Genomic DNA, 25,761 nt, shown 5'->3' with positions numbered 1-25,761 from the left:
CTCTTTCCCTTAGGTAAACACCTGCTGGAATAGGAATAGTAAATTTGCCCCCACCACCATCCAGCTCTTTCCCTGAGGCAAACACATGTCGGAGTAGAAATAGTAAATTTTCCCCCAACACCATCCCACACTTTACATGAGGCCAGCACTGGTCGGAGTTGGAACAGTAAATTTGCCCCACCACCATCCCACACTTTATCTGAGGCCAGCACAGGTCGGAGTAGGAATAGAAAATGTGCCCCATCACTATCCAGTTCTTTCCCTGAGGTAAACACCTGTTGGAATAGGAAAGGTACATTTGCCCCCACCACCATCCAGCTCTTTCCCTGAGTCAAACACAGATCGGAGTAGGAATAGTAAATTTGCCCCACCACCATCCCAAACTATCCCTGAGGCCAGCACAGGTCGGAGTAGGCATCGTACATTTGTCCACCCCCATCATCCAGCACTTTCCCCACGGCAAGCACAGGTCAGAGGTGGAATAGTAAATTTGCACCCACCACCATTCCACACTTTCCCTGGGGCGAGCACAGGTCAGAATAGGAATAATAAATTTGCCCCCACCACCATCCACCTCTTTCCCTGAGTTAAACACAGGTCAGAGTAGGAATAGTAAATGTGCCCCCACCACCATCAAACTCTTTCTCTGAGGCAAAGAGAGGTTGGGTAGGAATAGTAAATTTGCCCACACCACCATCCAGCTCTTTCCCCGAGGTAAACAGAGGTCGGAGTAGGAATAGTAATTTTGCCCCCACCACCATCCCAACTTTCCCTGAGGCCAGCATAAGTCGGAGTAGGAATAATAAATTTGCCCCTACCACCATCCAGCTCTTTCCCTGAGGCAAACACAGGTCGGAGTAGGAATAGTAAATTTGCCCCACACCATCCCACACTATCCCCGAGGCCAGCACAGGCCAGAGTAGGAATAGTACATTTGTCCACCCCCAGCATCCAACACTTTCCCCGAGGCAAACACAGGTCGGAGTTAGAATAGTAAATTTGCACCCACCACCATCCCGATCTTTCCCAGAGGCAAGCACAAGTTGGAGTAGGAATAACAAATTTGCCCCCACCACCATCCACCTCTTTCCCTGAGGTAAACACAGGTCAGAGTAGGAATAGTAAATGTGCCCCCACCACCATCAAGCTCTTTCTCTGAGGTAAACACAGGTCAGAGTAGGAATAGTAAATTTGCCCCACACCCATCCAGCTCTTTCCCTGAGGTAAACACAGGTCGGAGTAGGAATTGTAAATTTGCCCCACCACTATTCAGTTATTTCCCTGAGGTAAACACCTGTTGGAGTAGGAATAGTAAATGTACCCCCATCACCATCCAGCTCTTTCCCTGAGGCAAACACAGGTCAGAGTAGGAATAGTACATTTTCCCCACCACCATCCCACACTTTACCTGAGGCCAGCACAGGTCTGAGTAGGAATAGTAAATACGCCCCCACCACCATCCCACACTTTACCTGAGGCCAGCACAGGTCGGAGTAGGAATAGTAAATTTGCCCCCACCATCATCCAGCTCTTTTCACAAGGTAAACACAGGTCAGAGTAGGAATAGTAAATTTGCCCCACCACTATCCAGTTCGTTCCCTGAGGTAAACATCTATTGGAATAGGAATAGTACATTCGCCCCCACCACCATCCAGTTCTTTCCCTGAGGCAAACACAGGTCGGAGTAGGAATAGTAAATTTGCCCCACCACCATTCCACACTATCCCTGAGGCCAGCACAGGTCGGAGTAGGAATAGTACATTTGTCCACCCCTACCATCCAGCACTTTTCCTGAGTCAAACACAGGTCCGAGTTGGAATAGTAAATTTGCACCCACCACCATCCCTCACTTTCCCTGAGGTGAGCACAGGTCGGAGAAGGAATAGTAAATGTGCCCCCACCACCATCAAGCTCTTTCTCTGAGGCAAACACAGGTCGGAGTAGGAATAGTACATTTGCCCTCACCGCCATCCAGCTCTTACCCCGAGGTAAACACAGGTCAGAGTAGGAATAGTAAATGTGCCTCACCACCATCCCACACTTTCCCTGAGGCCAGCACAGGTCGGAGTAGGAATAGTAAATTTGCCCCCACAACCATCCAACACTTTCCATGTGGCCAGCACAGGTCGGAGTAGGAACAGTAAATGTACCACTGTGTTCAAAATGGTGGAGGGCTGCTTGTATACGTTTTTTAGATGGTAAACGATAATTTAAAAGAAAATATGTTTTGTAAACAGTTTTTCACTGTGATTCAGAAGCTGACAAAAAGTATAATTAATTTGTTAACTTTAAAAATGTTTGTTATAACATTTATTGGTGAAATGTCAGCCATTTTGACTTGTTGCGGGTTAAGGGGCATTCATAAAAATAGTCTTTTTTTCATTGTTCAAAATGGCGGCTTTAAAATGTCACTTTTGCTCCGTTGGTTGTATTTAAAAATATATTATTGTTTTTTTAACACTTTCTTTTACATTTTCATATTAATAAACGTATATTAATTCAGATCGGGACATACTAAAGTACACAAGTATTAGTTTTAATATTTAGTATTTTTTTAACACCCGCGTATTAATACACTCCCCCACCCAAAACTCCTATTTCCCTTGCATCCCATTCCAGGGGTTATTTATACTTTTTTTTAAATAAGGAAAATATTTAAATAAATAAAAAATATGTGTAGTAATAGTATGCGTAGTAAAAGTATGCATTTTAATGGTACTTTTAGTGTATTCCTATGATCATGCAATGTAATGGTATGTGTTGTAAAATCATGCGATGGACTGGTAGTTGTATTGCAAAAACCGCGTTGTAAAAGCATGCGTTGTAATGTGTGCATTGTATCATCATGTGTTCATCGCAGACATGTGTTACTGTCAAATAGGGTTGCCGTTACAATATCGTGAAGTGTAGCTCTCGGGTTACCGGTCATCGCTGGTGGTCGATGTAGCACAAAGAGCAGTTCTCTCATGGAGCTTCACACTGCCAGTTATCACAGGCAGCAGAGTCTCTGTGTAAACAGGCCGTTCCTGGTTGCCAGGAGCCCAAACTTCAGGATTTTCACCATTTTGTGCAAAGAAATAAACTCTAATGACAGCAAGGTGCACAAGTTCCGGGGAGGTACCACTTGGCTATCAGGGACTTATTCCAGCAGAGGCTAGCTGGATTCATGCAGATCCAGTGGCAGGATCAGGCAGGTCCAGTTGCAGCAGGTCAGATGAGCAGATGCAGGGAGGCCTTTGAAGCTTGTTGTGTTCCTGTAGCTGACACTGGTCATCAGCCAACTGGCTCTTAGAGTCACTCCAGCTTAGCCTGGAATGAAGGTAAGCAGGTCCAGTCTTCCTTCTCCAACAGCAAGACAGTCCTCAGTAGCCAGGAAGTCCTTCTTCTGCAACCTCCACAGGTTCAGGAGGGTTCTGAAGAGTGGCTCTGAAGGTCCAATATTTATACCTGGTGCCAACCTTTGTGTGGAGGGACCTCCTGCGTACCCACACCTTTTTTTTCTGGAAAGTTTGTCTCCTCTTCTGTCAAGGCTCCAAACTGTCTGGGATGACAAAAGACAGGTCAGGGGTAGTGTTTGATTTCTTTATGTGTCCAAGAGACAAACCTCTCTGAAGTGTAAGTAGAGTTGGGTAAAGCCCCCTCTTCCCTGTCATCCTGCCAGGATGCCCATCCTGTCTACAGCTACGCCCGCCTTTGTGTTACTGTATAGAAGCAATACACAAATTCCAATAGCAATGCCATTCACTTTCATGTGACCCAGTACACTGGCAGATGGAACAAATGGTTAGGGTAAGAAAAAAAAAACTTTCTAAAAGTGGCACTTTTAGAATTGTGACTTAAGATCCAACATTAGCAATTAAGAAAATGTACAATTACAATCCACTTAAGTATAAACAGTATTCTATGAGCACGTAACCTAAAGTGAGCACTTATGAAATGTAATAAGATAACCCAGTGTTAGTCAATGGAAGAGATGGGCCTTACAACAGTGAAAAACGACTTTAGGAGTTTTTCACTGCATGGACATGTAAAGCTTAAGCACAGATGTACTACTTTTTAAATACAATGCACTGTGCCCTATGAAAAGTTAGCAAAACACACAAGATGATGGATGGAATGTTGCACAATGGCAAAACATTGACCCCCAGTCACAGAACTGGGTTTAATCCATCGTTATTTTGCTCACCAAGCCACCCCAGTTCAGACATGGCCATATGCAAATCAGTCTTGACCCTGTGCCTCATGGGAACAGTCCTGACCGAACTGCCAAGCCATGTCTTCCCTGGACCGGAATCAAGCATCCTAGGACCGGTTTCTGGCTATCAGCCATCTTCAGCCAGGATAGCTTGACTCCAGAGGCGTAATGAGCATGGGACCCACATCTGGGCATACCCTTCCCACATAGGGTGAACAGCAAAACACACAAGATGATGGATGGAATGTTGCACAATGGCAAAACATTCACCCCCAGTCACAGATCTGGGTTTAATCCATCGTTATTTTGCTCGCCAACCCACCCCAGTTCTGACATGGCCATATGCAAATCAGTTTTGACCCTGTGCCTCATGGGATCAGTCCAGGCCAAACTGCCAAGCCATGTCTTCCCTGGACCGGAATCAAGCATCCTAGGACCGGTTTCTGGCTATCAGCCATCTTCAACAAAGATAGCTTGACTCCAGTGGCGTAGTGAGCACGGGACCCACGTCTGGGAATACCCTTCCCACATAGGGCGAACAGCAAAACACACAAGATGATGGATGGAATGTTGCACAATGGCAAAACATTCACCCCCAGTCACAGATCTGGGTTTAATCCATCGTTATTTTGCTCACCAAGCCAACCCAGTTCAGACATGGCCATATGCAAATCAGTCTTGACCCTGTGCCTCATGGGAACAGTCCAGACCGAACTGCCAAGCCATGTCTTCACTGGACTGGAATCAAGCATCAAGCATCCTAGGACCGGTTTCTTGCTATCAGCCGTCTTCAGTCACGATAGCTTGACTCCAGTGGCGTAGTGAGCACAGGATGCTTGATTCCGGTCCAGGGAAGACATGGCTTGGCAGTTTGGGCTGGACTGTTACCATGAGGCACACGGTCAAAGTTGATTTGCATATGGCCATGTCTGAACTGGGGTGGTGTGGTGAGCAAAAAAACGATGGATTTAGGCCCAGATCTCTGTACTGGGGGGAATGTCTGACATTGTTCTGCATTCTGTCCATCAACTGTTGTTTTTGCATTTGTCACCCCGAGTGGGACAGGTATGCTCAGACGTGAGTCCCGTGCTCTCCACGCCACTGGAGTCAAGCTATCCTGGCTGATGACGGCTGATAGCCAGAAACCGGTCCTAGGATGCTTGATTCCGGTCCTGTGAAGACATGGCTTGGCAGTTCGGGCTGGACTGTTCCCATGAGGCACAGGGTCAAGGCTGATTTGCATATGGCCATGTCTGAACTGGGGTGGCGTGGTGAGCAATAAAACAATGGATTTAGGCCCAGATCTCTGTACTGGGGTGAATGTCTGACATTGTTTTGCATTCTGTCCATCAACTGTTGTTTTTTGCATTTGTCACCCCTAGTGGGACGGGTATGCTCAGATGTGAGTCCCATGATCTCTGCGCCACTGGAGTCAAGCTATCCTGGCTGATGACGGCTGATAGCCAGAAACTGGTCCTAGGATACTTGATTCAGGTCCAGGGAAGACATGGCTTGGCAGTTCGGGCTGGACTGTTCCCATGAGGCAGAGGGTCAAGGCTGATTTGCATATGGCCATGTCTGAACTGGGGTGGTGTGGTGAGCAAAAAACGATGGATTTATGGCCAGATCTCTCTACTGGGGTGAATGTCTGACATTGTTCTGCATTCTGTGCATCAACTGTTGTTTTTACATTTGTCACCCGAAATGGGACGGGTATGCTCAGACGTGAGTCCCATGCTCTCCACGCCACTGGAGTCAAGCTATCCTGGCTGATGACGGCTGATAGCCAGAAACCGGTCCTAGGATGCTTGATTCCGGTCCAAGCAAGACATGGCTTGGCAGTTCGGGCTAGACTGTTCCCATGAGGCACAAGGTCAAGGCTGATTTGCATATGGCCATGTCTGAACTGGGGTGGTGTGGTGAGCAAATAAATTATGGATTTAGGCCCAGATCACTGTACTGGGGTGAATGTCTGACATTGTTCTGCATTCTGTCCATCAATTGTTGTTTTTGCATTTGTCACCCCGAGTGGCTCTGGTATGCTCAGACGTGAGTCCTGTGCTCTCCACGCCACTGGAGTCAAGCTATCCTGGCTGATGACGGCTGATAGACAGAAACCGGTCCTAGGGTGCTTGATTCCGGTCCAGGGAAGACATGGCTTGGCAGTTCGGGCTGGAATGTTCCCATGAGGCACAGGGTCAAGGCTGATTTGCATATGGCCATGTCTGAACTGGCGTGGTGTGGCGAGCAAAAAAATGATGAATTTAGGCCCAGATCTCTGTACTGGGGTGAATGTCTGACATTGTTCTGCATTTTGTCCATCAACTGTTGTTTGTGCATTTGTCACCCCGAGTGGGACGGGTATGCTCAGACGTGAGTCCCGTGCTCTCCACGCAACTGGAGTCAGGCTATCCTGGCTGATGACGGCTGATAGCCAGAAACCCGTCTTAGGATGCTTGATTCCGGTTCAGGGAAGACATGGCTTGGCAGTTCGGGCTGGACTGTTCAGATGAGGTACAGGGTCAAAGCTGATTTGCATATGGCCATGTCTGAACTGGGGTGGTGTGGTGAGAAAAAACACGATGGATTTAGGCCCAGATCTCTATACTAGGTTGAATGTCTGACATTGTTATGCATTCTGTCCATCAACTGTTGTTTTTGCACTATGATAATTTAGGGCCTAACTTAGAGGTTGGTGACTTAGAAGTGTTAAAAATGAAGATTTAGGCCTGGCTAAAGGTTTATTTTGCCAGGTTGAACTGGTAGTTTAAAACTGCACTAAAGGCTACGCTGGCAGGCATGAGATACATTTTAAATGGCAGCTTTAATGTAGTGGCCCACTAGTAGTATTTAATTTTCAGGCCATGGATACATGTAGTACCATTTACTAGGAACTTACATGTAAATTAAATGTGCCAATTAGGTGTAGGCCACTTTTACTATGTTTGAAGGTAAATGCACAAGCACTTAAGCACTGGTTAGCAGTGGTTAAGTGCACACAGTCCTAAAGCCAACAAAATTAAATCAGCAAAACAGGAGGAGCGATGGCAAAAAGTTTGGGGGTATACCGTGCCAAAGCTGTCAGATCTAACAATTATGTTCTTAATTAGCAGAATGTAATATAATTAAATCTGAAAAGAAAATGTAGCTACCCAAACAATATTTAACCATAATAAATCAGTCAAACTTCGAAGATGAGATTCATGTAGCGATTAATCATAAAGAATTATAAACATAATCACAGAGAGACTTAAAAAAACATTGATATACAAAAGAGAACGTTTTATGAGGTTTTGTTAAAGAAAGATTGCACGCCTGCCTACTGTTTTAGCGTAAACATGTTGGGCCTCAAATACAATTTTACTGTTAACAAATTGACCAACTTCCACGGGAACGAAGAAGAATCCCTCCACCTCCAGGCTACAGAAGCAAGAATGCGATATGAAACACACTCCTGTCTACTGTCCCCTAAAAGTATGAGGGAATAACCCAAGGAGTGTCCACCACTCTCCTCATACGAGGGGGTCAGCTTATAGTAGGAAGAGTCTCAGGTGGTGGTCCAGGCTAGGAAACAAAACCAGGTAGCACTAGGTAATATACACTCTTATCTAGATACCACTGTAACTTTTAAAACATTGACATGCAGGGTTGTACCAGGTATTCTTACCCCAAATGAAGGTCGTGATCGCCGTATAGATGAGTTCTGTGAAGAGGGAATTCAGTAGACCCAAAATTACCAGGCCAGGAAGGACAGAACTATCAAAGGACTCACACACCAGACAAACAAAAGAAAACAAGATAAGGAGTGAGGTGTCCCAGCCGGCTGTGTAGGGGAGTGAACAGCGGAGTGGTAACACACTCAGGAGGAGAGACACCCGGCCCTTAAGGACAACCAGGGCGGAGCGCTCTCTCTCAGAAGGAATCAAAATGTAAAAGGGAGAAATAAGGTTGCTTAGTGCCACAAAGCCGGCGGTTAAGGAAAGGAGTCGAGCAGGACGCCCGCACAATGCGTGAGGAAAGGTAGGGAAAGAACCAAAGCTTGCTCGAGCGCGATAATAGAGAAATGCCGAACACCGGCAAGAACTTTCTCACTGCGCACAAGGAAAGCGGGGCACTGCAGCAAGGGACGGCGGCAAGATGCAGGAAGGAATTTCTCCACAAACGCCCAGAGGGATCTACAACACGCCACGGAGGACGCGATCAGGAACCAGGAAGTGGAAAGGGGGCGTGGTACTGGAACAGTAAGTCAAGCAACGGCTACGTTCCGACGCGCCTCTTTACTTGCGCTAGGGAGCATCAATAAATGCTATGAATTTACAGTGGTTAGGGCTATGGTCTAAATACCGGAGTTTCTGCACCAATCCCACATGTCAAGGTTTCTAATTCCTAACATTTACTACAGAATAAATCATCCCAGAATAACCTCAGCTACCAATTTCTGTCTCCCCTTAGGTCCTTCAATTGATCTTGTTCTGTGCTGAAAGGGACTAGAATACTTAGGGATGAACTGTTATCATATGAGGACCTGGAATAAGATAATAGTTAACATTTATTCATTACCAAATTGCAGAAACTGTTCAGATCAAATGAATTTGGCAAACGGACAAAAATGACCCCCACAACTTAATGAAACAGAATGGTTATCTCAGTTGGTATCTTTATCATATCTAAAGAAATGTTCATATAAAATTGATGTACGATTTTATAGCATTTTAATAAGCATTAATAAAGCTATAAGAGTCAAGATGAAAAAGAACATTTTCCTTCGTTGAAGGAGATTGAATCATGAGAAATGAGCCTTTAAAGCATATAACCCTTATACAAACCCTATAGATGTAAGTTCAGTAATCATCAAAATGACCAGTTCCCATCCATGAACAGATTTGTCTGTCCCTGTCCGCACTGCAGCATCAAATGCCACAGCTGATTGTCGGAAACCTTCCAGCCGGGCAGGTTCCACTTACGCAAGCATAACAGCCGGCAGCAAATGCAGTAATATGTCTCAGTTCACATTAGTTTCTGGAAGTCCAAATCATCAGTCTCTGTACCACAAGTTGGGTTGAAAAGGTGTTCAAGATAGGGGCCACCCCTGTCCGCGCTTAAAGAAATTATATTCCATCGATTTGTGGTTGACACACATGACATCACCAATTTGATCAGACCATTCTGTCCCATTGGTCAATTTCAATAGGATGAGATGATGTAGTAGGTAAAGTTTTCAAATCCGGAAGATTAAGTTACTCATTACTTTGCATTTTCCATAAGATCATTGATTTTTATTCATCCAATTGGTTATAACATCTAGGAAGTAGGCAAGTCCATGCTCTCACACTTTGTCAGTTCGTTCACAAGCATGTACTCTAGGAAGTAAAAATTTGTTGCAGGTCCGGTCAAATAGGCCACAAGTATCAAAGGAACTATTGAGTGCTAGAGCACAAGTAGAAACTTTCTGAAAAGTTCTCGTAGGTTTCAGACTATTCAGTTCATACTAGGAAGGAAAATAAGTTTTGAGGCCAATATGAAATGCAGCTTGTGCGCGTTGAGTTGTGCTAAAATATAAATTACACGTTATTAAACACAATCTATCAATTCTTCATTTATGTCAATTATTAATTGCATCTACACTACGTAAGTGTGAACTACCTATAAAAAAATTATAACATTTTATAGTCAATTCACAGATTAGTTTTTCAATACTCTTTCCATGCTACAAGCTTGTTACAGCATTGAGTAATTGGAAGCGTCGCTAAGGGGTCGATTAGGATGGCGGATGACCCCCGAGGTGGAGGGACCGTCCGCAAGGGCAGCGGCGTTCTCTCCAAGCCAATTAGGGTGTGACCGCCACCCTGGCGGTCACATCCTGTATCTTTAACATTGCGGCAGGTGCTGCTTCAAGCAGCACCCGCCGCAATGTTAAAAATGCATGCATTGCATTTGCATGCACAAAGCGGCATGCACAAAGCGGTGTCTGCCGCTTTGTGCATGCAAATGCAGGGGGGTACCATAGGTACCCCCCATGTGCACCCCCACCCCCAACACCCCTGGGGGCCCACAACGGGCCCCCATACTCAAACTCCACATGCTTTTCTACGGCGGAAAATCCGCCGTGGAAAAGCATGTCTCCGCCGGCATCCTAATATGGCTGGCGGTGTCTGATAGACACCGCCACCATATTAGAGCTTTTCCGCCACGGTCGGAAGGCGACCGCGGCGGAAAAGCGGCGGACGGAAAAATGACCCCCCAGCCATCCTAATCTGGCGGGGGGTCTTTTCTGTGTCCGCCGCGGTGAATCCGCATCCTCCGGCCCGGCAATGGCTTCGGCCGGCCCGGAGGATGCGGATTCACCGCGATCCTAATCGGGCCCTTAATTTTAACCTTTACAAAGCACAAATTATTATAACATTTTTTTCACATCGATATCAGTGCTCATATTACACATTCTAATGTTAGCGTCCATTTCTTAATACCTAAAATAACTTTATCCATGCATAAGTAAGGAAATGTATGTTATTGTTTTATCTATTAATGTTCATTTATGCATATAGAAAAGATATACCAATAGCTTATTACATTTCTCATTAGTTTTATCTGTGGTAGATTTCATCACAAATCTATGTCTAACATTCTGCATGCTTTTACGATGCATTATCTAACAAATGATTCACATATACTGATTAATATTACAGAGTATCAGCAATAGGAATCATTTTATTAATACTACATAGCAGATGACATATTTTCGGACACTGTTAGAAACCTGGATACTACAAGCACTAACCTGTTGTATCCAGCTGGCGTGGACGATGGAGAGAAGAGTTCGACCACTTCCCACAGTGTACTGCCAGGTGAACGTACTTCACTGCTCGCCAGGAGGGGAACCCAAGGGAATGGGGGAGTGGATGAAACAAAGATTCAGCAGCATAAAGGTTCACTGCAATTGGGACAGGCCTTCCTTGCTTGGCCAACTGGATGCTTCTCTAAGAACAGCGTGTGAGAGGAGCCAACTCCACTGGGTGACCTGTAGTCAGTAGAAAGGGAGATAGAGCGAACATTATGAGAAGTGTGCTCATATTTTCATCCTATTCCAACTCCACTCATCCGCCGTCATTCACTATACACACTCACTTACACGCCCAATGAGAATGTTGAATGCATGGCTAAAACAAACAAGGAGTAAAGGAAGCTCACTCCTAGGAAATCAAAATAGACTCTAGATGGGCGAGTGATATCTCTCATGTCGTGTTGTCTTCGCCCGACCCTGATGTTGGGACAGGGCAGGCGGAAAGGGAAGGGGCGGGACAGGAAACGGAATGGGAAAGGCAGTAAGGTTGTGGCAGAGTAAGAATAAAGAAGTGCCATACCGGAGCTCTGATCCGAGTCTTTTTTGGGGGCGGGAAACGCTACACTGGCGACGAGGGTGGGATCGTGACACCCACCGCTCATGCCCCCCTTGCTGTAAGCATAAAGCCGAAGAACGGAGCACCTGCAGCGTCGGAATAGCCGAGGGTGCAAAGGCGCGAGTGAACGCGCGGAAAGTTTCGAGCGCTGCCTGAGCGCTACCCTCCTGAAGACAGGAGCCGCCACCACTGCCGATCCCCCTCCGTGAATGCGCTGAATACACAGCAGCGCGAGAAAAGCGCGAAAACGCGAGAGGGAGCCTGGATGCTGCCTGAGCGTCGCAAGCTGAGACAGAGCTGGCGAGGGATGAGTCTCAAACACTGATCCTGCATGAGAGGAGTAGCAAAGATTCTGGGCATAAATATATCGATGAAGAGAGGAAGCCCATGAACTACTATGAAAGAAGGTTTTGTCCCGAGTGGTGGCCATTTTGAAGTCAGGCGCCGGCCATAAACCTACATTGACCTTTTTGTGGCGGCCATTTTAAAGTCAGGCTAATCTCCAAAAGTCACCAAAAGTTCTGCAAATCAGGCAGCAGCTGGCCAGGAAACAGACATCTAGAACTAGAATGATGACAGACCCTGATACCTCGCGTCCAGCAGATATGGGAGCAGCGCTGCAACCCCAGCAACCACCCCAAATACTAATGGGAGTGTCGTATCTACGCCCGCCAGAACCGTTGGAGCTGACATCAGGGAATAGCATGGGACCCAAGTGGAAGAGCTGGGCAGAGGACTTCGAAGACTTCATGACAGGATCTCAGGTGCAGGATCCTAAACAGAAACTAATAGCACTGCGAAACCTGATCGGAAAGGACGTCGCACAAATCATCAAAGAACTGCTTGCCGCCAGCGCCACCTCATATGATGACGTAAAAGGGGCCCTAGATCGGAAATTCCTGCACAAGCACAATCTGGACTATGAGCGGTACACGTTCAACCTCGCATCACAAGAAAAAGATGAACCAATGTGTGACTTCATTGCCGGCATCAGACGATTAGCCCGACAATATGAGTTTGACGCATTTACCACAGAAGACGCGCTGCGACTACGTATAATCGAGGGATGCCAATCAGAATCGCTACGCCGCCGGCTATTAAAAAACACTACACCCTTGAAGAGATAGAAGAACTAACGCGCATAAACGATCAAGCGGAAGATCACGCCAAAAAGATGGAAGCCAACAAACCTGAGAAAAAGGAACAAGCATTCAGAATGCAATCACGCGCAGACCCGAAGCGCCAATTGGACCACCACAAATCAGGAAGGTTCACGCAGACCTCCCGGGGGACGTCATCGCGCAATGAACCGCGACACAGTCGGAACAGCAAACCCGCATCAAAGTGTTATAGGTGCGGACAAGAATACCCTCACTCAGGACAATGTCCCGCCATCGGCCAACAGTGTCACCGCTGCGGGAGAAAAAACTATTTTGAAGCAGCCTGTCAAACGCGACAATCAGAGCAAAAAACAACCACGTCAAGGTTAGGCACTCGTCATCATGCCCGAGCGGTGAAAGGAAGAGAAGGTCACTCCTCCAGCTCGTCGAGGTCAAGCTTTCACTCAGCTGGCACCTACAGGTCCCGAAGATCAACATCCAGCGAATCATCGTCTCCCATGCCCGTGTCGCAGGACAGCGATGAGTATATATGTATGGTGACAGATCCTGACAGGCTAAAGAAATATCCCAAACTGGACATTCAGATAGGGAATCACCCCGCCAAGTTCGTGCTAGATTCAGGAGCGTCCCTGAATTACATCTGCACTCTAGAATATCAAAGCATGAAATCCCGACCGAAATTGGAACCAGCGGCCGTTCAAGTCTACACTTGGATGTCCAGGAAGTCGCTGCCATGCCTGGGATGGTTCAGCACAACCCTAGCCTATAAAGACCGACAAATCCAAGCCTATGTCCACGTGGTTGAAGGCCCAGACGCGGCAGATTGCCTTCTCAGCCTGCCAACCGCAGAACGCCTCAAGCTCGTCAAACTTCTCTACATGATAGAGGGTGCCCCGGACATTATCAGCAAGTTCCTGAATCTTTTCAAAGGCCTAGGGAAACTTAATCAATTCAAGGTCAAACTGCATATTAACAAACTGGTAACGCCCATAGCGCAGCACCACAGAAAGGTACAGTTCCTCCTGCAACAGGCAGTGGATGATGAGCTACAAGACCTGTTGAGAACAGACATCATTGAATGATCCACAGGGCCCACCCCGTGGCTATCGCCGGTAGTACTAGTGCCCAAAAAAGTACAAGGTAACAAAGTACGCCTATGTGTGGACATGCGCACACCCACCACGGCCATCGAAAGGGAGCGACATCCAGGACCCCATATCAGCGATATGATCGCTTGCATCAATGGGGCGACAGTCTTCTCAAAGTTGGATCTCAACAAGGGAAACCATCAGTTAGAATTACATGAGAAATCGCGCTACATTACTACGTTCACAACTCACCAGGGCCTATTCTGCTACAAACGCCTCAACTTTGGGATATCCTTGGCTGCCGAGATATTCCAGGAAGCTATTCGTCAAGTGATTCAAGGCATCCCGAATGCTTTCAACTATAGTGACGATATCCTAGTATTCGGAGAAAACCAAACAGAACATAACACGGCCTTGGATAGGGATGCCAAGCGCTACTAAATGCCAACCTCACACTGAACCCAGACAAGTGTGAGTTCCACAAATCGACTTTAAAGTTCTATGGACACATCTTTTCCAAGGACGGCATGAAACCAGACCCAGAGAAAGTGTCAGCCTTGGCAGATACCCCACAACCACAAGACGTCAGCGACCTTCGATCATTCCTAGGAATGGCAAGCTACTGCGCTCGCTACATTAAAGATTACACGACCATCAGCTACCCACTCAGAGAACTTACTCGTCAAGGTCAACAATTTCTATGGACACCCGCCTGTGACCATGCCTTCAACAAAATCAAGAAGGCTGTGAGCTCTGCCATCAATCTGGCTTACTTTGACACCAAGAGGAAAACCGAAATAACAGTTGATGCCAGTCCGGTGGGGCTAGGTGCCATCCTTGCGCAATACAACGAGGACACTGACCAACGCCATGTAGTTGCCTATGCCAGTCGCAGTCTCACCGACACGGAGAAGGCCTACTTGCAACCTGAAAAGGAGAGCCTTGCCGTTGTATGGGCCTGCGAGCACTTTCATCTCTTCGTTTACGGGAAGCACTTTACCCTTATCACAGATCACCAAGCCCTCATCACAATATTCGGCAATCCCAGAGCAAAGATGCCTCCACGCATAGAGAGACGGGGACTTCGTCTCCAAGACTATATATACACCATTGTCCACAAGCCCGGGAAGTCGGAGAATCCAGCGGACTACATGTCCAGGCACCCACAGCCACATACCAAAGAACAATGCTCCCTGGCAGAGGAATACATCCACTTCGTCATTGACAATGCATGCCCTCCTGCCGTACCATTGGAGGCCATCCGTGAGGCGTCCACTCAGGATCTCACACTTCAAGACATCATGAACCGAATACGTACCAACTCATGGAGACATCTGAAGGACAACCCTCAAAACACAACTGGTGATGTCCAAGAACTTGTGGCATTCAGACATGTCCAGGAAGAACTATCACTCAGCGCGGACGGTTTACTGCTAAGAGGAGGGAGGATAGTAATTCCTCAACGATTACGGCAGGGAATTATCAACCTGGCCCACGAAGGTCACAGAGGGATAGTCGCCACCAAGAAAGCACTCCGGGAATGCGTCTGGTTCCCATTGCTTGACCAGATGGTGGAGACTACGCTTAAGGACTGCGTCTCATGCCAACTAGTGGGTCGCGACGAACCGCCAGCTCCCCTACAGATGTCGGAACTACCAGATGGGGTGTGGCAGCAAGTGGCCATTGACTTCTTCGGTCCGCTGAAATCGGGCAAATATATCATCGTCATCATGGACGAATATTCCCGGTTTCCCATCGCACATCAAGTATATTCCACCAAAGCGACAGCAGTGATCCCCGTCATTGACGAGACTTTTGCAGCATGGGGAATCCCCATAGGAGTAAAGACAGACAATGGCCCACCGTTCAATGGTCACAAATTCACCGAATTTGCGAAACATCTCAATTTTAAGCACAGGAAAATCACTCCCCTATGGCCTCAAGCCAACGGCATGGTTGAACGGTTTATGGGGACTCTCAAGAAGGCGGTCCAGCAAGCGAACTCGCTCACCGTGATATACAACAAGTCCTAAATGAAGTACTGCGAGCATACCGCACCACGCCTCACAGCACCACAAATCAATCACTCTGATGCTTGGACGAGTTCCCCGCACACGGTTACCCACCTCAAGTCTTACCTCACAATCCCGAACCGTGACCACCGATCATGACACGCTGGTAAAGCTGGACCATGACAAGAAATTGAAAATGAACACCTATGCCGACCAACGCAGACATGCGAAGCAGACAGACATTCAGGAAGGAGACTGGGTGATGGTCAAGCGCGACCGCAGAACGAAAGCAGACAGTCGGTACCTTGCTCACCCCTTGCGAGTCTCCAGTCAAAAGGGGACTATGATCACGGCAGAGGCCGACAACAAACGAATAACCCGGAACATATCATACTTCAAAAGATGTAAACCCACTGTTTGAGACAGAGCTCGAATCCAAGACTCCAGCACTGACTCGCTGAGCCAAAGTGAGAACAGTGACCGAGAACATTCCAGCCCGGTAAGACATGAAGAAGTCAGGGACCACCAGACACAGGAACCAGGGCGGCCCAGCCGTCCTCGATGGATCATAAGACGACCGGCTCATCTTATTGAAGAACTCTAAGAGACAGTAAGCATTATTATACAAAAGGGGGATGTTTCGTGTTGTCTTCGCCTGACCCTGATGTTGGGACAAGGCAAGCGGAAAGGGAAGGGGCGGGACAGGAAACGGAATGGGAAAGGCAGTAAGGTTGTGGCAGATTAAGAATAAAGACGTGCCATACAGGAGCTCTGATCCGAGTCTTCCTTGGGGGCGGGAAACGCTACATCTCACTTCACCTCGGACTACCTAATATTCTAGTCAGACACTTGTGCATGCAGTTCCAAGTCCTCTTAAGCAAATACCAAAAGTGTTCAGAGATACAGCTCTCTGTCGCAGATAAACATATCCTGGATGAACGAGGTACTAAAACCAGCTATGCGCACACATGCCAAAAAATAAACAAAAAATACGTTTTGAAGCAACTCCCGGCTGTTCCTCTGTGAAAGATAGTTCTACCCTGGAGTCTAAGGAATGAGTGCTGATCCCCAGCATGCAGCATTGAAGCTTGACAGCATTGTCGCTATTGAGTACTGACCCACAGGACAGCGGATGCCAAGAAGGAGCTAACTAGCCCCCTTCAGGTCCTTGAGGAATTTTCTGCCAGAACTCACTTTTGCTGTACTGACGGCAAGGCGTGCTCAACATGTGTAAGCGTATATGCAAGGAGCACACTGGCCCCTCACTACCAGAAGGAGAATAGCTCAGCAGCTGAAAAGTAAGCGCCAACCTGGATGCAGGACAGTCTTCCTTGTAGGTGGGTTGTGGATGAACAAGGCAGCAGAAAAGGGGTGTGTTCTTCATACTCTGTAACCAAAAATGGCTCTCATGCAAATGTCCCAAATCCAAGACAGAGACTCATGGGAAACAGTCCAAGTCCTGGTATGCAAAGTAGAACCATTGAGGTGCACATATCAGGGGCGGCTCCTCGATTAGGGCTGAGAAGCGTTGCCCCACTGCTTTCTCGCAGTGTGAGAAGCAGAAACATAAAATGGTAAAACTACCAATTTATATTTCTACTTCTTGCACTGCAAGAAAGCAGAAGTGTTTGTTTGGGGGCGGGCAGGTGGGAGAGTCTGCTGGAAAGCAGGGGAGGAGTGGTTAGCCCAATGCTGTGGGCCCTGACTGTTTGGTCCTCCCTCTGGGGTCGGCTAAACCAGTCATGCACACTCTCCCTTTTTAGGTCTCGCCTATTATATCCCGCAGGGATAAATAGGCGAGATTATAGTAAGGGGGAAAGAAAAGTCTACCTAGCCTGCGGATCGCGTACAGTTGATGTGAGCTATGCGCGGGCACAGAGCCTGCCACTTCACACAGCACCATTTGTCTGTGCCTCGGCATCAGACTTCAAAGGCTACCGCTCCCCCGCGTGCACATCACACACCACCATTTTTCTGCACCTTGGCATCAGATTTCAAAGGAATGCTCTCCCGCCTTCCCGTCCACCCACTACAGCAATGCCGAGAGCTTGGTTTTTTTTGCATCCATTTCGCGGGGAATCCATGTTTTGTTCGGCATTCTTTGCACCTTTCTCGTTTTTTTTTCTGGACGAAAGTGAAAGCCTACCGTGCTTGTTTACAGTAGCCTTGCTCCTCAAATGCAATTGCTGTGTTGCCATCTCTCTAGGGGCACTCTGCTTGAAAACACTCGACTTGCTAGCTGCAATGCTACATCCGCTATGCTTTGCCTCTAGACACGTTGATCCCTCGCAGACTTTGCTGACTCTGCCCCTCCTGATTCTGAAACTGACCAACACAGTCACCACACAGTCTCTTCCCTCTGTCTTATGATGTCTGCCCTGCCACCATTTACTTTGGACCCTCACACACCCTCACACCCTCACTCACCCTCACACCCTCACCCACCCTCACACACATTTACTCACCCTCACACCCTCACCCCTCACCCTCACAACCTTCTCACCCTCACCCCCTCACATCCCCACACACCCTTACCCTTCACACACCCTCACCCTCACACCCCCTCACCCTCACACTCCTCACCCTCACACCCCCTCACTCTCACACCCCATCACTCTCACACCCCTCATCCTCATCCTCACACACCCTCTCACCCTCACACACCCTCTCACCCTCACACCCCCTCAAACTCACATCCCCTCACCCTCACATCCCCTCACCCTCCCTCACACCCCCTCACCCTCACACCCCCTCACCCTCACACCCCCTCACCCTCACATCCACCCTCACCCACCCTCTCACCCTCACCCACCCTCTCACCCTCACACACCCTTTCACCCTCATACACCCTCTCACCCTCACCCTCACACACCCTCTTACCCACCCTCACACCCCCTCACCCTCACATACCCTCACCCTCACACATCCCCTCACCCTCACACCCTCACACCCTCACACTTACACCCCCTCACCCTCACCCTCTCACACACCCACACCCACCCTCTCACCCTCACCCACCCTCTCACACACCCTTTCAACCTCACAAACCCTCTCACCCTCATATACCCTCTCACCCACCCTCACACCCCCTCACCCTCACACACCCTCACCCTCCCCCTCACTCCCCCTCACATCCCTGCCCCTCACACCCCTTACCCTCACATACCCTCACACCCTCACCCTCACACCCCCTCACCCTCACACACCCTCACACACCCTCACACACCCTCACCCTCACACACCCTCACACCCCCTCACACCCCCTCACCCTCACACACACTCACCCTCACACACACTCACTCACCCTCACACTTTTGCCCAGGACAGCTCACTAATGGCAATTTCACCTCTACACCACTGGGAGATTTTATGAATCTCCCCTGACCCTAGGCACTGCCAAAAGCGTATTAGGGCCATACTGGCAGTTACTGCCCAAGAGGTGAGTTCCAGCTCTACTCTATCTGCTTGTACCATTGATGATTTTGGCAGCGAGAACAGGCTTTTCAGAATATTTCCCTCCTCTGTATTCCAACATTTTTTCCCACTTAGAGTAAGTACCTCTGCCCCATAAAGAAAATGCGCAGGGACCATTGCTAAGTAGGCCTTTATTAACGGCCCATCTGACATTTCGCCATACACGCTGTTGAATCTTTTTAGACCCTTCACAGTAGCCGTTGCCCTCATTTTTAAAGTTTCCAGATGGGTATACCATTTCAGATTGCTCGTGAACCATATTCCCAGGTATCTATACTCTGTTACCCTCTCTAATAGAACTGTACCTAGACACCAAAGGAACCTAGTCGTGCTTCTACCATAACATAATATTTTGGTCTTCCCCATGTTCACTACTAGTTTTTTATTTAAGCAGTATTCATGAAATATGTTTAATTTCCTCTGGAGACCTATCTCTGTTTGGTCCATGAACACCAGGTCATCCGCATATAGCAGGCAAGATATGTGGTTACCTCCTAATTCTGGGCTAGCCCCTCTGGCCTCTCCTAGTTTCAGTGGTAGATCAGCTATAAACAGAGAGAAAAGCAAGGGGGCTAGTACGCACCCCTGCCTCAAGCCATTTCCCATCTGGATCCTCCCAGACAATCCTCCCTCCTCATCCAGGATTACCTGGGCCCAATTTTCTGAATGTAAGGCCTGTACGAGGGCTAGCAGATCATCATATATTTTGTGACCTGCAAGGGTTGACCACAGCTGCTTCCTGCCCACGAGGTCAAATGCAGCACGGAAGTCCACAAAGCAGCAAAATAGGTTACCCCTCTGCTCTATCAACTTCTGTGCGACCGCCCAGATAGCAAAGCAGTGGTCAACCGTTGAGTGCCCTTCTTTAAATCCCCCCTGTTCAGGGGGAACTATCAAATTATCTTCTGCCCAATTTTTCAGTAGCCCTAGGATTACTTTGGAGAATACTTTTTCTCCAATATCCAGGAGATTTATTAGGCTATAATTTTTAGGGGAGTTTAAATCGCTCTTTTTATGTATCGGTCTTATAATAGCCCCTTTCCAACTATCTGGCATAATACCTGTATCTAAGATTCTCAGAAACAACTTTGAGAGGAATTTTGCCCACCACTCTGGGTTAGTTTTTATAATGACTGCCGGTAGGTTATCTGGGCCAGCCACACGTGTTAAATTAAATCCTACTATTATAGTCTTAATATGGTCTGGGGAGAACTGCCCTTTTACTTCTTCCCTGACTCCTGTCCAGCTGGATGATGGTATTTCCCCCCTCCTTGGCCATTTGCCATAAATTTCCTCCAGATAGGTTACCCACTTATCGTCTGGGACTGAGCACTGCATAGTCCCTGGCCCTTTCACCGTACATTCCTGTATCATTTTCCAGAAGCCTTTGACATTTTTTTCTTCTATTGCCTCGAGTAAGTTCATCCAGCATTTTTCTTTAAAGGATCTTTTTTTTTCTCTAATAGTTGCTTTATAATCTATCCTCAGTTTCTTACGTTCTGCTGATGCTACATTGTTGTAACTACATCTAAGGCATCTTTCGAGTTGCCTAATAGTGGCCTTTACTTTCCGGCACTCTTCGTCAGACCATGGTTTATAAGAATTTAATTTAGTTTTACTTACTGAACCCTGGCTTCCCCGTTTGATTTTTATCCTCAGGCATTCTACAAGTTGCTTTATTATATCCTCATACCAGGATAGATCCTCCCCTGATGGTAGATTTTCTATATCAACTATTATCTGGAATGCACTCAATTTCTTTATATATTCCTCGCTGATCCAGGTTGTAAGACGCTTTGGGTATTCAATATCTACTTGTAGCACTTTCTCTCTCGGCGGGACCCTGTTTACCTGCAGTTCCATCCGTAGCGGGAAATGATCGCTGCCCTCTACCATAAGTATTTCAAAGTGTTGTATTAAGTGGAAACACCATGCCTGCGCAAAAATATAGTCTATAGGGCAGTTACACTTTAAATCAAAAAGACGTATATCACTCACTATCCTTGTTGAGACCAACGTCATCTGTCCACCTGATGCCCTATACCTACTTGGTTCTTTCTTGCAGGTTTTACATGGTGAGTAAAACCGTCTGTGCCTGGGGTTTTGTCACACAATGAAGTCTCCTGTAAGCATAGAATATCGGTGTTCCCCAGGATATTTTTAAAGCCTTCCTGAGTCCGTATTCTTTTGTACCCATTGACATTCCAGGACAAGAAGGATAGGCTACACGACGACCCACGTTCCTAGTCAATGTTACTCAGGTTCCCCTCTTCCTCACAGTCTATATAAGCTAGTTCTCTATACCTATTCCCAACCAGGACATCTTCCTCCCCCACCTTAGCTTTTTAGGGATTATGGTGATTTCCAGAGGTTCCTTATTACCCCGTCCCGCAGTGATCATTTTTATTTGCAGTTCTCCCAGCCCCGCATGATTTCTGAGGAACTGTTTCCCTTGAATATCCATTATCACATCCTCTCTCTTTAGTAATCTAATTCCTTCCCTTAGCATTTCAGCTTCAGCTTTTTCCATTGCGACTTTTATTAGTGCTGAGTGGAGAAGGACATTTGTTATTTCTTCCCCTTTGGTATTACTCAAAAATACCACTTATTTTAAATCATCTGTACTAACATATTTTAAGCTGGGACATTTTGCAAATGACAAGAGGAGCTGTGAGCGATTTAGAGGCTTTAATATCTTCGCTCTTTTCCCCCCTCTCCGTGTCCGATAGGTTCTACAAATAGACAAGTGTCCACAGTTCTGTTTGTCTGTAGACTATTTAGACTATCATCCATCCTTTCATCCCTTCTGTCCATATTGACTTCTACTCTACCCCTATTCCTACTCCTGCAGTCTTTCCCCGGGATTGGGTTACTGGGCCCTGCCCCTATATATGTCTCTGTCCCCCATTCAGATGCATTCTCCTCCTTTCCCCCTGGGTACTTCCTCAAGGGGACTTTCACACTCTTTACCTTGTTATTCCCTGATTCCCTCCTACTTTAATGTTCAATTCTATGGGAACTTGCTCCTATGCCCGCAAAGGTTAACTTTCTTGTTTCTAGCAACCCTACCTTGTCTTTGGGCCTTGGCTCGGGGTTTACCTCCTTCCCCTTTTCCTGTTGTTTTGCTACCTGGCTTGTGCATGGGGCCCTTTTCCCCTTCCTCCACTTCGGAAAACACCTCCTTTCGCCATACCTTTTTATAATCATTGGGCAACGGGAAATATATACTGTTGGATCATCCTCTTTGGGTCGGTTCACCCTTATCTCTTCTTCCACCTCATCTGCATTATTCACTACCAGTCTTACTAAGGAATGCATTTGACCTTTAATCTGCATCAGCTTCCCAATTATGTTCTTAAACTTGTTAGACAAGTGTCCACAGTTCTGTTTGTCTGTAGACTATTTAGACTATCATCCATCCTTTCATCCCTTCTGTCCATATTGACTTCTACTCTACCCCTATTCCTACTCCTGCAGTCTTTCCCCGGGATTGGGTTACTGGGCCCTGCCCCTATATATGTCTCTGTCCCCCATTCAGATGCATTCTCCTCCTTTCCCCCTGGGTACTTCCTCAAGGGGACTTTCACACTCTTTACCTTGTTATTCCCTGATTCCCTCCTACTTTGATATTCAATTCTATGGGAACTTGCTCCTATGCCCGCAAAGGTTAACTTTCTTGTTTCTAGCAACCCTACCTTGTCTTTGGGCCTTGGCTCGGGGTTTACCTCCTTCCCCTTTTCCTGTTGTTTTGCTACCTGGCTTGTGCATGGGGCCCTTTTCCCCTTCCTCCACTTCGGAAAACACCTCCTTTCGCCATACCTTTTTATAATCATTGGGCAACGGGAAATATATACTGTTGGATCATCCTCCTTGGCTCGGTTCACCCTTATCTCTTCTTCCACCTCATCTGCATTATTCACTACCGGTCTTACTAAGGAAGGCATTTGACCTTTAATCTGCATCAGCTTCCCAATTATGTTCTTAAACTTGTTACTTTGTGTCTTTAAAATTTCATTAATTAAAACTGACACTTCTAGTATGCCCTGCAAAGTTTTCTGGAGCATCAACATAACGTCTAGCATTGATAAACTGGAAGAGCCCGTCACCTCCAGACTATGCAGGCCTGATATATCCGTATGAACAGTATGGACATTTAGCAGTCTTTCTTTCACGTTAGGGCTAAGATCGACCGAGTTTTCCTCCCGCCCGTGTGTACTCTGGTTTTCACACTGTATTTCACTCTGAATTTCTTCTTCCTCCACCTCAACTTCAATGTCCTAAATAAATAAAGACTGAAATAACCGAGGGGAGGAGGACAATCGTGGTTCTGTTGGGATCTCGGCGATGTCAAAGTTCGTCTGGTTCAGGATTTCCACGTTTATTACTTGGTCCTCTGTTATTTTTAGGGGCTCCACTTCAGTCATCTCCCTTTCAGGTGTCTCTTTCACTTTAAAGTGCTTGCCCAAAAAGTCTTTAATGGATTTTGAGACTGCCATTCCGCCTTTTGCACTTGCTGTCTTAGAGGTCAACAGCGCTTTCTGTTGGATTGTCCCTGAGGGCGGGGTAGACCCCATCGCAGGTGTTTTACTTCCAGTTGGTGTTGCCATCACATTTATTACATTACTCAAGTCTTTAGATAAATCCAATAGATCTTCTGCCCCTTGGCTTCTATTTCCTAATTTCTTGGAATTCTTCGCGGCTTTGCGTGGTTTATTTTTCCCCAGGTCCATTTCTTTTTTGATCCCCCAGAGTAACCAAAATTACCGACGGTTTTCTACTTCACTTTCTTTAGGATTCCCACAGATCCTAGGAGCGTTACAATCTCCTATATCAAATACACTTCGTACTATTTAATAGGGAGGGAGGAATGTACCTCTTCACTTACCTCTGTTCTGTGGGCCTGCGCTCTCCTCCCCCACTTCACCTTTAAAAACTAATTTCTCCAGGCAACAAACTGTCTCTGGGCTTGGTCCACAGCTTGTTTGAGAATCACCACCTTTGTCTTACTGTGGCTTTTTATATCTCCTCACCACTGACAACCTCCTCGATGGGAATGCCCGGTGCTTGCTCGCGATGATTTTCTGCCGCCTTTGGCTAGGGGGACTCTAAACCTGCGAGGTCCTTGCAGTCCACTACGGGCTGGCTCCCCTCTCAAAACAAGAATAGAGCCCCCACCTCCCGCGCTGCCCGCTAGACTCGTGGTCCACTGCAGCGCATTCGCTGATTTGGTCGCGGTTTAATCCTCGGGTCTCGAGTTGCGGGTCTCAGGTCGCAAATCTCCAATTTTTCTCTACCGCCCGCTCAAAGCAGTAGGATAAGGACGGATGCAGTTACCTCAACGCCGCAACACCGGCGGCACCGAAACTACCGCCGGAAGCCGGAAGACAAGAGACGAAGTGGGAGGTGCTCAGAGCGCGCCCGCAGCCACACAGAAACAGATTTGTGATTCTGGGCAAATGACTTAATTTCCTGTCTGTAAAAAAAGTGAATGTGTCACTCGCCCTCACACCCCCTCACTCACCCTCACACCCCCTCACCCTCACCCCCCCTCACCCTCACACATCCTCACCCCCCTCACCCTCACACACCCTCACCCCCTCACCCTCACACACCCTCACTCACCCTCACACCCTCACCCTCACACCCCCTCACTCCCTCACACCCCCTCACTCACACCCCCTCACCCTCACACCTTCACACACCCTCACCCCCTCACCCTCACAACCCCTCACCCTCACACCCCTTCACCCTCACTCACCCTCACTCACCCTCACACACACTCACACACCCTCACCAGCATAGCTTAACAAAACATAGCATAGCATAACAAAACACAACAAAGCAGAGCATAGCATAACAAAACACAACAAAACATAGCATATCATAACAAAACATAGCATAACAAAACAAAGCATAGCATAACATAACAAAGCATAGCAAAACAAACATAGCATAGAACAAAACATAGCATAACAAAACATAGCAGAATAAAACATAGCATAACATAACAAAACATAGCATAACATAACAAAACAAAGCATAGCATAACAAAAACAGAGCATAACAAAACATAGCAAAACACAACAAACATAGCATAGCATAACAAAACACAACAAAACATAGCATACTTAACAAAACATAGAATAGCATAACAAAACACAACAAAACATAGCATAGCATAAAAAAACACAACACAACATAGCATAGCATAACAAAACAAAGCTTAACATAGCATAACAAAACAGCATAACAAAGCATAGCAGAGCATAACAAAGCATAGCATAGCCAAACAAAGCATAGCATAATAAAACACAACTTATCTTATCTTAGTAAAACTTTATTTCGGTCGATTAGGCCATAAAAGTGCATAATAAACATTTCCTGGATACATGCACAATTTATACAATAAAACATTATCATAGTATATACATGATTAAGAAAGATGACACATGGTGCACAATACAGATCTTTAAA

General features: G+C 46.9%; 1 long non-coding RNA gene across 1 annotated transcript; it reads right to left on the bottom strand.

The window, feature by feature from the left end:
- Positions 1-8,959: 8,959 nt before the first annotated feature.
- LOC144819392 (uncharacterized) lies at positions 8,960-24,646 on the bottom strand. Its single transcript, XR_013607338.1, has 3 exons — positions 24,173-24,646; positions 10,974-11,213; positions 8,960-9,744 (listed from the first exon to the last, which is right to left on the bottom strand). It is a non-coding gene; the product is annotated as an uncharacterized LOC144819392 (long non-coding RNA).
- Positions 24,647-25,761: the final 1,115 nt, after the last annotated feature.

This window comes from Lissotriton helveticus, chromosome 2_1 (assembly GCF_964261635.1).
Source record: "Lissotriton helveticus chromosome 2_1, aLisHel1.1, whole genome shotgun sequence".
In the NCBI taxonomy this organism is placed as follows: Eukaryota; Metazoa; Chordata; class Amphibia; order Caudata; family Salamandridae; genus Lissotriton; species Lissotriton helveticus.
The sequence above is the reverse complement of the archived record's forward strand: the minus strand, read 5'-3'. Positions and strand labels throughout refer to the sequence as shown.